Raw genomic sequence first — 13,962 nt, forward strand, 5'->3', positions numbered from 1 at the left:
CATAATTAACTTAACTCAATAATAGGGGAAGGACGTGTATCTCTGGACGTTTGTACCGTTGGACAACTTAACCCTTAACTGGTGACGTGCCACAGTTGTCACGCAACTGGTGACGTGCCGTCAAATTGACACCGGCATCAAATTAATATTAAGAAATTGCGAATGTTTTTATTTTTTAATTACCAACGATTAAATACACCCCGTAAAGTGTCATTCTCATTAAAAAAATGGTTGCAACTGATTTACAGTCGGTTCACAATTTGTTGATAGCTCACTACAAGTTTAACCCTAATTAGAAAACTGAAATACAGAGACGATAGGTAATACGATATAATAGTAAAAACCAACCTAAAACTGACGGTTTAAGACGTTTTCGACTAACCCACCTTATATCTGAAGGAATACAATACCTTATAATCCTACTACGGGGGTATTTTGAATGGTTAGAGATGAACGACCAGTGTCGTAGAGTACATGATTGAAACATTTATTTGAACTAAATAAATATATTTTTTAAATTGTACTTATGTAAGTTGTATTTTTTAATAAAACTTATTTATTTTATTCAAAAATAAAAAGTTTCTTGCCATTTGTAAAAGATACATTTATTTAATTAAGGAAAAAGGCGCCAAATGTCGCCTGGCAAAATTTCCAATGTGTTTTAAATGTATCCATTATTTTCGAATCCGGAGAAAACTAATAAATATTTTTGAAAAATTTAAACGCAGAATGAAAGATTACATTATTACTCAGGGCAGAAAGTCCCTGAAAACTTCTACAATGTTTATTTTAATATGTTATGTAACAGGGGTGAAAATAAAAGAGAAAATATAGTATAATTTTTAATTGAAAATATTGCATGCAAAAGAAACCTTTTATTTATTCTAAAAAATATTTCATTCTGCCTTTAAATTTTTCAAAAATGCTTTTTAGTTTTCTCAAGATTTGAAAAAAAAATGAATACATTTAAAACACATTGAACTTTTTGACAGGCGACATTTTGCGCCTTTCCCCTTTAATACCTTACGATTACAACTACTATTACTTACCTTATATAATTACGATTAGAAAACTATTCAAATTCAAAATAAATAGGATCAACTTCGGAATCCGAGTCGTCTTGAGGGTTAATAATTAGGTTAATAATCTCTACGGTCGCATCAATTATGTTATCAAGATCCCACATTTTTTGTTCTTCTTCTATTACATGTCTTACTGCATCTATCCAGTTTTGTTTTGTAATATGTTATAAAGACTCGTATAACAATTCACGTACAGCTTGTATTTTATATGACGTATTTTTTCTAGCCACATAACTTTTCATTTGTGCCCAAATGAGTTCAATTGGATTTATTTCGCAGTGGTAGGGTGGAAGTCTAAAGACTGTGATGTTTCGCCTTTCCGCCATTTTGTCAACTACGTATTTCTTGAACTTAGATTTGTATTGCCGGGCAATTTTTAAAAGTTCTGCTTTTACCATTCCATCTTCGTAAGGCAGATACTTATTCCGCAGCCAGTCAAGAATATCCTGTTTCTTCCACGCATTCGTTAGAAGTCTTTCTACTAGTCGTGAATGATAAGGTGCATTATCTAATACTATAATTGAATTTGGTGGTATGTGTTCAATCATTTGCTCAAAATACTCTTCGAAAACATCAGCTGTCATCTCCTCGTGATAGTCTTTTGTGCTTTTGGAATGAAATTCCAACAAACCATGCTTAACAAATCCTTTTTCACTGCCAATGTGAGAAATTATTAATCTACTGCCTTTACCAGAAGGTGGGGAGATACCAGTAGACCAATCTTCCATAAAGGCTTGCCTGGAGCTTAATATATTTTTATCTGACCAAATTTTTTTTAGAGTATGACCTGAGTTTACCCACGTTTCATCCTGGTAGAAGATGAAACCTTTCTTCAGCCCGGAATTTTCGTATGAATCTTAGATAATTTCTTCTCCAACATCATCTTCTCCTCCCGGTCAATCAAAAGTGATTTTCGGTATGATTTCTCCCACCGGAAATTTAATTCTTTTAAAACTTGCCACAATTTAGTTCGTCCGATATGAGGCAAATCCGGGTCGTCTCTAACTTCTTGTAAAATTTTGTTTAGGTTTGGTATTTCTTTTTTGAAAAAAAAATCCATGAATTTTTCTTCGAATACCATTTTTGGCAAATTCATCAATTTCAATAGGCTTTTTCCCTCTCTTTAAGTTTTCGTTTGTGTTTGGGTTAGCTATACCGTGTTTTTTTCTTTCTGATAGGAACCTATATAAAGTTGACTCACCTACGCCAGTCATGTTGGCATAACTTTCGACTATGTTGCGAACAGTGTTTGTGGGATTCTGAGAAACCAGAGCATCGTGAACATTCAGGACAATAGTCTTCTCTCTTGGTGAATAGACAGACTTACTGACTGTACGCAACAGTACCGGTGTAAAACTTGATGATGAAGCCATCACAAACAATCCAACAAAACGAGCACGAGCGAAAGGTACGTATATGTTTGTAGGTATATGGAACAAAAAATCACTCACGCACTGCATATAATTCGCAAAAGAAATATTCGAGACGCTAATTACTGCCGTAGACGCGGAAACACCGACGAGCCGTAAATTACATGCGATCAAAAACGTACTAAACAAAAAAATTGTTTTCGTTCGTAATAACTTCACCCTTTCAAGTTTAGTTTCGAATATAATTATATTATTAAAAATCTGGGGAATTCCATCTTAATTATCTTGCAACGAATACTACCTTCGGATATAAATTCCAGGTTTTCTAGTAAAGTGATTAAACGCGAAGATTAGTATTGAAATATCCAAAGAGATAAGGTATTCTTATTTACAATATTGTTAATGATTAAATTCTTATTTTTATTAATATAATATAATAACCAACATTAGTCGTGAAAGTTTTAATTGTTTTTTTGCTAAATATATTAGTATTAAAATATTATCAATATTATATATAACAATATTAAAACATTATATTATTATTTAATGAATAAACACCTTAGGAACGCCTATGATTTACGACCGTTTTATGAGTTTGAGGCATATTTCGTGCTCTCAACAGTTTGTGAACGAAGAATAAGTAGTTATTTAGATAAGCCAAAGTATAGCGTTAACAACAAAAAACAAAGATTCACTAATTAGGGTTATTAAAACGGTGTTTTATCCCAAATTCAACGATATACCATAATGAGAGTAGTATTACTATGTTAATACTTAAATGCGCTAAATTTTCAATTTAATTTTTATCTTTATCACTAACACTTCACTAACACTAATGAACTTATTATAAAACCGTCACGGGGCACCGAAGCGAAGGACTTTATTCAGTACATACATGCAAAAAGCATTTTGTTGATATTCGGCGCAGTAAAAGATGATTCACTTCATAGCCGAAGTGTGGACCGCACGTCACCGCTGGAGGATTAAAAACGTCAATTTACTAAGATAGTTCAATACTAGTAGTGACCATAAATTAATAACGGCAAATTTGACAATATTGATTTAGAAAAAAAAGAATATAAATGATACAATAAAAGATATCCAAAAGGGCGGACAAAACCAATAATTATTGAATTATTTATGCAACTGTGTTGCAAAGATTATTACAGAAACCTGGAAAAATTACTGCTAAGAATGATTCAGAGACACTTGAAGTAGTCGTAGGACACAAGAAATATGCAATCATAAAGACAGGGCTAATAATTTTATAAGAAGAAGTAATGAATTACTATTTAAATGGGAATAAGCCACAATTAAAGGTTAAAGTACGTTTATTGACGTTTCAATTTCCACTTTGGAAATCGATCTCGAAATACAAACAGCAAATTAAACAAATTTTGTTTTTTGTTACTTGGTGAAAAATTCTTCTACTAATTTAATTTTATCTGACTCATTTATATTGACCATTCAGACATACATTATACATTTTAAAGTAGACGACTTTAAAATGATATTGCCAATATTTTTGAGTTGCTTTCCTGGGACGACTTTACTTGTACGATAGTTCATTCGATTACATGAAATCAACTTTAACTTGAGAATATCCGTCAGAAAAAATCATAGCATGTAATTCGTCTTTAAAAAGACAAACACATGCCATGATCACAGTAAAATTCTCCTGTTAGTAATTCCATAGTAAATTATGAGGAAAAAAACTTCATAATACTATCCCGACATGGTAAGTATTTGGTAGTATATTTAATTTGCTTTCAATAATCACCAAATTCTGATTTAATACATTTGTTATTTAAAAAACATAAATGATGTATCCTCTATTATGTTACTGACTTACTAAAACTGGTATTTTCCTTTTAATAACTTCCTCTTTTAATGTGGGTAACCAGATCCTACTACATCTGCCGAGGAATTTGCGACACAATTGGTCTCATTTAGCATAACTAGAGCCGCTTCTTTGATTTTTCTCTTTTTACCATCCGTTTCTTTTAGGACTATATTTGAATCACTCCATTGAATCCCATGTTCATTATCCCATGCGTGTTTACGTATTTGAGATCTATTAAATTCTCTATTTTTAATATAAGATTGATGTTCACTTATTCTAACATTTAATGGCCTTGATGTATCACCTAAGTAAAACTGATCACATTCACAGTGCGATTAAAAATTTATTAACAATATTATTTTAATATGGTTACCCATATTAAAAGGAAAATACCAGTTTTAGTAAGTCAGTGACATATAGAGGATACATCATTTATGTTTTTTAAATAACAAACATATAAAATCAGAATTTGGTGTTTATTGAAAGTAAACTAAATATACTACCAAATACTTATCATATCGGGATAAAATTATGAGGTTTTTTTCCTGTTTTTTTCCTCATAATTTACTATGGAATCACTAACAGGAGAATTTTACTGTCACCATGGCATGTGTTTGTCTTTTTAAAGACAAGTCACATGCTATGATTTGTTTCTGACGAATATTCTCAAGTTAAGTTAAGTTAAAGTTGATTTCATGTAATCGAATGAACTATCTTACAAGTAAAGTCGTCCCAGAAACGCAACTCAAAAATATTGGCTTATCATTTTAAAGTCATCTACTTTAAAATGTATAATGTATTTCTGAATTGTCAATATAAATGAATCAGATAAAATTAAATTATTACAAGATTTTTTCACCAAATAACAAAAATACAAAATTTGTTTAATTTACTAATGTTTGTATTTTGAGAACGACTTCCGAAGTGGAACTTGAAACGTCAATAAACGTACTTTACCTTTAATTGTGGCTTATTCCCATTTAAATAGTAATTACTTTTAAATGCTACAAGAAACTAGCTTCAGAACAATAAGTAAGGAATCCTTGTGGAGAAGAAATGACAGAACAATTAACAACATTAATTATTAAAATTATAAAACACAATAAAATACCGGAAGAATGGAGAACAAGCAAACTTATTCTACTATTCAAAAAAGGAGATCAAAACAGCCAGAAAACTACAGAGGTATAAAGTTGTTAAATACTACGGGGAGACTTAACTAGGGCTTTTTTAATTTTAATTCATTTTTTGTCTATATATGCGAAAGAAATGTATGTTTTATTTTTATTAACGATTAAGCAATAACTTGTCCTGTTACTTTTTTGAGTTTTTTAGTTAACCACTTTTGTAAACTATTATATCTAAGCCCTTTATTAAATATAATTATTTAAAAATGTGTGTTTATAAGAATATACAGCGGTATGTATCTATCAGTTTAACAGACGGAGGTCACCATTAATGTATAAATTTCTTACGTCTCCGCTGAATAATTTTAAATGTGTCGTGATAAAAAAATGTATTTTGTTTTTTGGTCTTTTGTCTGGGCCTTCCCATTATTTCGTGTTCTTTTTTCAAGACGCTATTAATTTAGTATACATTATTTTTCAACGGGAAGGTTAATAACTGTTTGCCTTTATGGTTTCTTCCTTCACTTAAATTTTGGCACTGAAATCTCCAGATATAGAACTCCAGAATCTCCAGAACTAGAATTGGTCAAGGAAATTCAGCAATACGTCAACTGAATAGTATACTTTGGACTAACCACATCACCCGAAACACAAAAATTAGGATATACAAAAGTATCATAGAAAGCATTGCTACATATGGTTCAGAGCTTTGGGTAATAAATAAAAATGACGCATCCAAAATAAAAGCAATGGAAATATATTATTGGAGAAGATGTTGCCAACTCACTAGAAGAGATAGAGTAAGGAATACTGAAATCAGAGAGCGTATGGGCATAGGCATTGACGTCCTGGAAACTATAGAATGCAAAAGGCTGAAATGGTATGGCCATGTAGAAAGGATGAATAATCAACGATTGCCAAAGAGAATGTTACAGTGGATCTCCACCAACCGCAGGAAAAAGGGAAGACCAAGAAGATCGTGGAGACAAGAAGTAAAAGGTGCAATGGAAGATAGGGAAGCTAGGTTGCGAGAAACGGCGGCAGCTGTAATAAACTCGTTATATATATATATATATATATATATATATATATATATATATATATATATATATATATATATATATATATATATATATATATATATATATATATATATATATAATCTCCAGATATTATTAACACCCGACATTGGTCTTCGTATAATGTTTCTACTTTCTCGACATTGTGTTGCATTGAGTTGGCGTGATCTTTTATTATCCTAAAAATGTATCTAAAAATCGATTAACATACCCAAATAAAAGCTATAATTTTTGCAGATAATCAGCTAATAATTCAAAATTCCGAAAGTGATCCAGAAAAAGTAATCTATAAGTCGGTGTTTAATAATGTTAAGACGTCATCCGCTAAAAGTAAGCTACATGCAGATGATTTCAAAACCGGACCTAACTAATACTGATAAAAATTAATTTTGCTTGTTATAAAATTTTTGAATATCTACCGAAAATGCTAATATGACCGTGTACCTACAGAGGCTACTTAAATCAGAAATGTAGATAAAAAATTTATTTCAAAATTCTGATAAAGTTTTCGCTAATAACTAATTTGTTATTAGCGAAAAAACATTTTAGAGTACCTACTATATATGTTTAAATATATTAAGCCCCCGTACTAATAAATATGTCTAACATTGCTTTTATCATTGGGCATTATATGAGTTCTGGGGGTTAAATCGTGAGGATTACTGGACCGCTTTCTGTGACTTTTGTGGCGTTTTATCTTGAGTTTGCTTTCTGGTTTTAGTTTCTACTACGTGACCGACAATTTAATTTATATAACTCAAAAATTACTTTTTAAAAACCCTTTGAGCAATCTAAATTGTCAGTTTTTACAAAGCGGTAGGATATTTAAAAGTCGATACATTAGGTAAAATATGAATTAATGTTGCTCATTCGCTTCTCAGTATAATTAAGTAGTTCCAATTATTCTGTTTTCTTTTAACAATAATTATTTTATTATTAGAATAAGTGAATTTTATAATTTGGTCGCTTTGACAACTAGTTGCATTTATTGACCCTAAGTAATTTTGGCATAATAATACAACCTTTTTTTTATTTTTAAATGCGTATTTACAATCTACTCATAAACAGTACTTTGAGTAATTAGTAAATGTGATGACAATATTGACTTGATTTGGGTACCGTCCAGCGACAGTTCTCCATTTTCACCTATGTAACCAGGTCTTCTGGCCAAGTCCTCTTCAGTCTTCGTTATTTCATTGGTGGCTGATATAATTCACTGATAATTTGGCTGTGGTGCGTTGAACTACGAATTTGTTGAATTTGAAGTGATATGACATATTTTACGGTTGGTACTCCTAGGCCATTGTGGATAGTTGCATTGCTCACATACCAAGGAGCGTTAGCTATCATATGCATTGTTTTTGATTAAAAGATCTGCAAAATTTTTGTGCTTAAAGGCTTGCTTCAGTCCCAGAGTTCTACGCCGTAAGTCCATATTGGTTTTAGTATGACTTTGTCAAGCAGTATTGTGTTCTCCAATGACAGTTGTGACTTTCTGCCAAGTAACCAATTTATTTGTTTTAATTTTATATTAAGCTGAGTTTTTTTGGCGTTAATGTGTTACTTTCAGATGAGCTTTCGGTCCAAATACAACTCAAGATATTTCACAACGTCTCTAGCAGGAATGGGAGCATTGTTTATACTAACTTGTGGACAAGGACTTTAATTTTCCGGTTTCTCAACCTATTCTCTAATGTATGCAAGTAATTTTGTAGCTTTTTAGATGCTATGTCTGAGTCTTTATTTAAAACTAAAACGGCTGTATCATCGGCAAAAGTCGCCACTGTGTCGTCATCTGTAATAGGTATGTCAGCAGTAAAGATTAGGTACACTTCCTTGGATACTTCCCTGGGAAACTCCGAATTGTATTAAGTAATAGGTTGAAAAATCATTATTGATTTTTACTTAGAACTCTACATGTAAAAGACGTTGTGTATAATGTATAACAACTGTTCTATCAGTTGAATGACATGCTTTTAAGCAATATGATTTGGAGTGCCCCTAGGCCTGGCATATGGTACACTGGATTATACTGTTCTTTTTTCTTGGAGCCTCTACGTTAATTTTTGAGTTTAATAGAAATTCTCTTTCGTATACTTTTTTATTATTTGTGTAAGGTTCAAGATTAATAAAGAATCATGTAAGAGGTTCTTTTGTTAGTCTATGTTAAATATTGACTATGTTTCTAACATGGTGGCCTTTTTTCACAAGTTTGGTTTTATATCATCTGTATCAATTGTGTGGTGGAGTCCTCTTACTATAATTCTATATGCTTTATCCTGTTGAAGTTGGTAGCTGTGGAATACCACCGTGGATCTTTATCAATCAGTACATACGTATCGCGATCATTCAGGAGGTCCAATGATTTCTGAATATATGTGTCTTTATTCATAAGGACATTGCCTTTGTTAGATTTTGTGACAAAAAGATTAGGATTATTTTTCAGAAAGATTCTAGTTTCTTTTTCAATAGCAAAAGAAGGTGACTTGAGATGTTTATTATGTTGTATAAAATTTGTAATATTTTGAGATCACTTTATTCTTTCTTTACATTTTCGTAAAATCATCACGATATCTCTATAATCAAAAAAGGAAAGTATGTTCTCTACCATAATTTTTAACCTATTTTTCTTGTGTATCCTTAATTGGATTTCGATAATTTTTTTTGCATTGCAGACCTATTTCTAACTAAATAGTGTATTAATTTTTTTTAGGAAATGTCAACGTTTCGCCCAAATACAGGGTGTAAAAATAAATTTGATTTTTCATCTTATTTTGCAACACTCTGTGAAATTTATTAAAAGCAAACGCTACATCTTTACATCATTAATATTTCGAAAAAGCTTCATTTTTTTCAACATTTTCGTAAAAAAAATCATCGATATTTTTATTATCAAAAAAGAAAAATACTTTCAAAGCATAACGCATTCATAATGGAAGCACTTAGTTGGCTATGAAAAATCAAACAATTTTATAGGACAATTTTACAGGAGATCAAAATAAGAATAGAAAAGGCTAGAGCAAATTTCAACAAAATGAGAAGCGTGCTATGTACCAGGGATTTAAAACTGGAACTAAGAGTTAGGTTGGCAAGGTGCTATGTTTTTTCGACTTTATTTTATGGAATTGAATCTTGGACCTTAAATGCGACATCAATGAAATAACTTGAATCATTCGAGCTGTGGGTGTACAGAAGAATTCTAAAAATATCATGGACAGAACATGTCACTAACAAAGAGGTTCTGGAAAGGATGAACAAAGAAATGGAAATTTTAAATACAATAAAAACAAGAAAATTAGAATATCTCGGACATATTACACATGGAGAGAAATACACCTTGCTCCAACTGATTATGCAGGGAAAGATCCAAGGAAAGAGAAGCATAGGGAGACGTAGAATGTCATGGCTGCGCAACCTGAGAGAGTTATACGGATGTACATCAAATGAACTTTTTAGAGCAGCCGTCTCAAAAGTCCGAATAGCTATGATGATTGCCGACCTCCGCCGCGGAGATGGCACTTGAAGAAGAAGATATGTTCGTTAGTTGACATAGACCGTATTTCAAGAAATCTGAGTCGAGATAAATGTGTTCATTCAATTACTTTAGCTGATGTATGGTAAAGTTATCGTGAAATAGGCATAAAGTTAGGAGTATCTCATAGTACAATATCACGAGTCATTCAAAGTTTTCGAAAAACAAACGACCATACGAGACGGCGTGGACAAGGAAAAGGAAGCTTACAACACCACGACAAAGTCAGTTTATTAGGCTTCGTGCTATAAGATAATGTTTTCTTTCAATGCGACATTTACAAATACGAGGCATGTTTTTTAAGTAAGTACCGTTTTGCGATTCCGCCGCCACAGCGCTACGATCGGCGTTCCGCGCATGATCTTTGGTTACCTACATCTCTTGTCTACGCACTGACGCCATTACAGTCTGATTCTTCTTAGTGCTAAAGGCGTAAAACCGATCGATATTCATCGTGAGATCGTTGAAGTTTACGGACAAAACATTATGAGTGATGGAATGGTAAGGAAATGGGTGAGAGCATTTAAAGATGGCCGCACAAATGTACATAATGAAGAACGGAGTGGGCGTCCTAGTGTTTTGTATCGCATTGTTACCGAGAACTTGAATTACCGGAAATTGTGTTCACGTTGGATTCCAAAAATGTTGACGGATTTGCACAAAACCCAACGTTTAGGCAGTGCATTGACTTTCCTTGAGCGGTACCACAGTGAAGGTGAAGATTTTTCAGACCAAATTGTTACTGGTGACGAAACGTGGGTGGCCTACGTCACATCAGAATCGAAACAACAATCCATGGAATGGCGACATTCATCATCACTCAAAAGAGTGAAGTTTAAGCAAACAATTTCTGCCCGGAAAATCATGTGCACAGTTTTTTGGGACAGAAAAGGAGTATTGTTAGTGGAGTTTCTGCCTCGTAATGAGACAATCAATGCAGCGTCTTATTGTGAGACATTGAAAAATCTGCGTCGTGCAATCCAGAACAAAAGACGTGGCAAGTTGAGTAAGGGTATCGTTTTGCTGCATGACAATGCCCGTCCACATGTAGCTAATCAGACCAAAGATCTCATCAAATCATTTAAATGGGAAACTCTAGATCATCCTCCATACAGCCCTGATCTGGCGCCCAGCGACTATCATTTGTTCCAGCACTTGAAGAAACACTTGGGCGGTCAGCGTCTTCAAGACGATAACGAAGTCAAAACATTTGTGATGCAGTGGTTAACAAGTCAGGCGGCAGAATTTTATCAGGAGAGTATTCAAAAACTGGTGCCACGTTATGACAAGTGCCTCAATATTCACGGAAATTATGTAGAAAAGTAGATTAAGGTACAGGCTTTCATGTAAAAATAAAATTATTGCCATATCTTTGCACGCCTTTTTTTAATTCCAAAATTCCAAAAATGTTCATAATGTTCAAATTAGTAGAAACACTATACAAAGACATCTCGCTGAACAAGATCTGCATTATAATGATACCAGTCAGAGCACCAGCTTTAAACGGAAATCATCGTAGAAGTACATTACAATTTGCCAGAGAGCACCTTGACTGGAATGTTGATGACTGGGAGCACGTGTTGTTCACTGATGAATCGAGGTATTGCTTATATAGCTCAGATAGACGTGTGAGAGTTACTCGACGGCCAAGATAACGCTACGAACAGTGTTATAGCTATTACTTTATTCAATGAAGGATCTGTAATGGATCGAGGAGGAATATCTCTTACAGCGCAAACGGACCTTGTTGCTTTACAAAGAGGTGACCTTTTTAAAGAAAAAAAAAGAAAATTATACCTTTCACTTTAACAAGTAAAAGGTATGTTACATACATTTTGTCTAACCATGTAGTTCTATTTGCTCCTTACATAGAAAATAATTTTCTTTTAATGCATGATAACGCTCGACCACATGTTGCACGTGTGGTCCGTGAATATTTGCACGAGGTTGGAATACAAACCATGAACCACCCTGCAGCCCTGATCTTAATCGCATAGAGAATTTGTGAGATATTATTGATCGTCAACTCAGGAGCCGACAACCACCAAATGTCTGTCTTGACGACATAGAAGTTATGATGAGAGAAGTTTGATATGCAATTTATCAAGACCAAATATGCTGCTTGATTTTAAGTATACCTCGTCGCTATGAAGAAGTAATTAGATGTAGAGGTGGAAATACTCTCTATTAAGTGTTTTTGGAAAAGGAGAATTGTTAAAGAATATTTGGATTCTATTTTTTTATACTTTATTTTTGTATTAGATGTCAATAAAGTTTATGTAAGTAATGTTTTCTTTACTTTAAATATTAATAAAAACTTGTTACATTTAAAGATCTGTATAATCTTTCATAATAGAGATATCGAGATAATTTTTTACGAAAATCTTAAGAAAGAATAAATCTATCTCAAATTAATAATAAGATGCAACGTTTTTTTCTAATAAATTCCACAGGGTGTTGCAAAAAACGATGAAAAACACAGCTTTGTTTTTACATCCCGTCTAGGGTAAAACGTCGATTTTTCTTTTAAACATTAATAAGTTGATTTACTAGAAATATACCTATAATATGAAAAAAACCTCATCAAAATCTAGTAATTCGTTCAGAAGAAAAATAGCTTCAAACTTATGGTACATTTAAGGTGATGCGTTAATTTTGGGCAGTAGTTTATATATATATATATATATATATATATATATATATATATATATATATATATATATATATATATATAATATATGAATACATATTGAAAATATATGGAAAATTATGTTCCGTGTATAAATTAGTAAATTTTTACAAAAATTTTTTGCAAAATTACCAAAACATATAGTGCCCTGGTAGGTAATATATTAAAGAAAATAAATACCTGAAACAAAATTAAACAAAACAGTAGCAACAATTAAAGATAAGCAACTCCATTATATTACCTTTATGCATTCCTGTGTACTTATCCTTTAACACCGTGAACTCGTATATTTTGCCGAACTCTTCAAACATCGGCCTCAAATCTTCCTCCTCCAAATGTCGAGGAATCTGTCCAACAAATAGTTTTATAACATCACGATTACCACCGCACTGCTTCGTCGTCATTTTCGGGGACGTCGGAATCAACATAATCGTAAATATATTCAGATCACACTGTTTTGTTCCCTTCCGACTCACGTTTACTTACGATTGACACACTTTCTGCAACAACTGTTTTGATTTTGTTTCCACTGACCCTAGTCAACCCTACACGCTCGTGTTGGAGATGCCCTAGTCGCCCCTACTGACGCACAATTATCGATTTTTGTGGGGTGGGAAACGCACGGGCGACGCAACCCTAACCGTGTTTTCCCCTTTTGCGAACCTCTACGAAAAATGCTTTCTTAGTGGCGTCCTAGAGTGATCACGGATGCTGAGAAGTTTATATCTCACTCTGTTGCACAATTTTGTTTATAAAAGGAGGACTAGTTTACGAGCACTTTGCCACTTTTCTTCTCAAAATAATATTGCACAATAATTACAGATCACTGTTTGAATTTTAAAAATAACACATATTTTTTAAAGCCGTAAATTATTAATTTCAAATTTTGTACTTTGATTTGTACTCTCGTGAGTAATGTTGATTTAATTCCAAATCTTTTTAAATCACAATTTTATTTTATGAGCACAGGGTTTCTTAGTTTGTTATTCTCATGTGTTGATATATATTACACCTCACATTAGAATCTGCAACAAAAATTGAAATATTAGAATATAGAACATGTTTATTAAGAATATTGGTTAAAAATGTATTGATAAAAAATTAAATTTGATTTGCTTTATTTTAAAAGTAGATCAAAGGCCACCTATTATAAACCTAAATTTTCACTAGGTTCTTGTTTTATTAATAAAATATACCAGACTTGACTAAAAAGTTTCTTTGGCATTCGTTTTTACTACTT

Source organism: Diabrotica undecimpunctata, chromosome 5 (genome assembly GCF_040954645.1).
Source record: "Diabrotica undecimpunctata isolate CICGRU chromosome 5, icDiaUnde3, whole genome shotgun sequence".
NCBI lineage: Eukaryota > Metazoa > Arthropoda > Insecta > Coleoptera > Chrysomelidae > Diabrotica > Diabrotica undecimpunctata.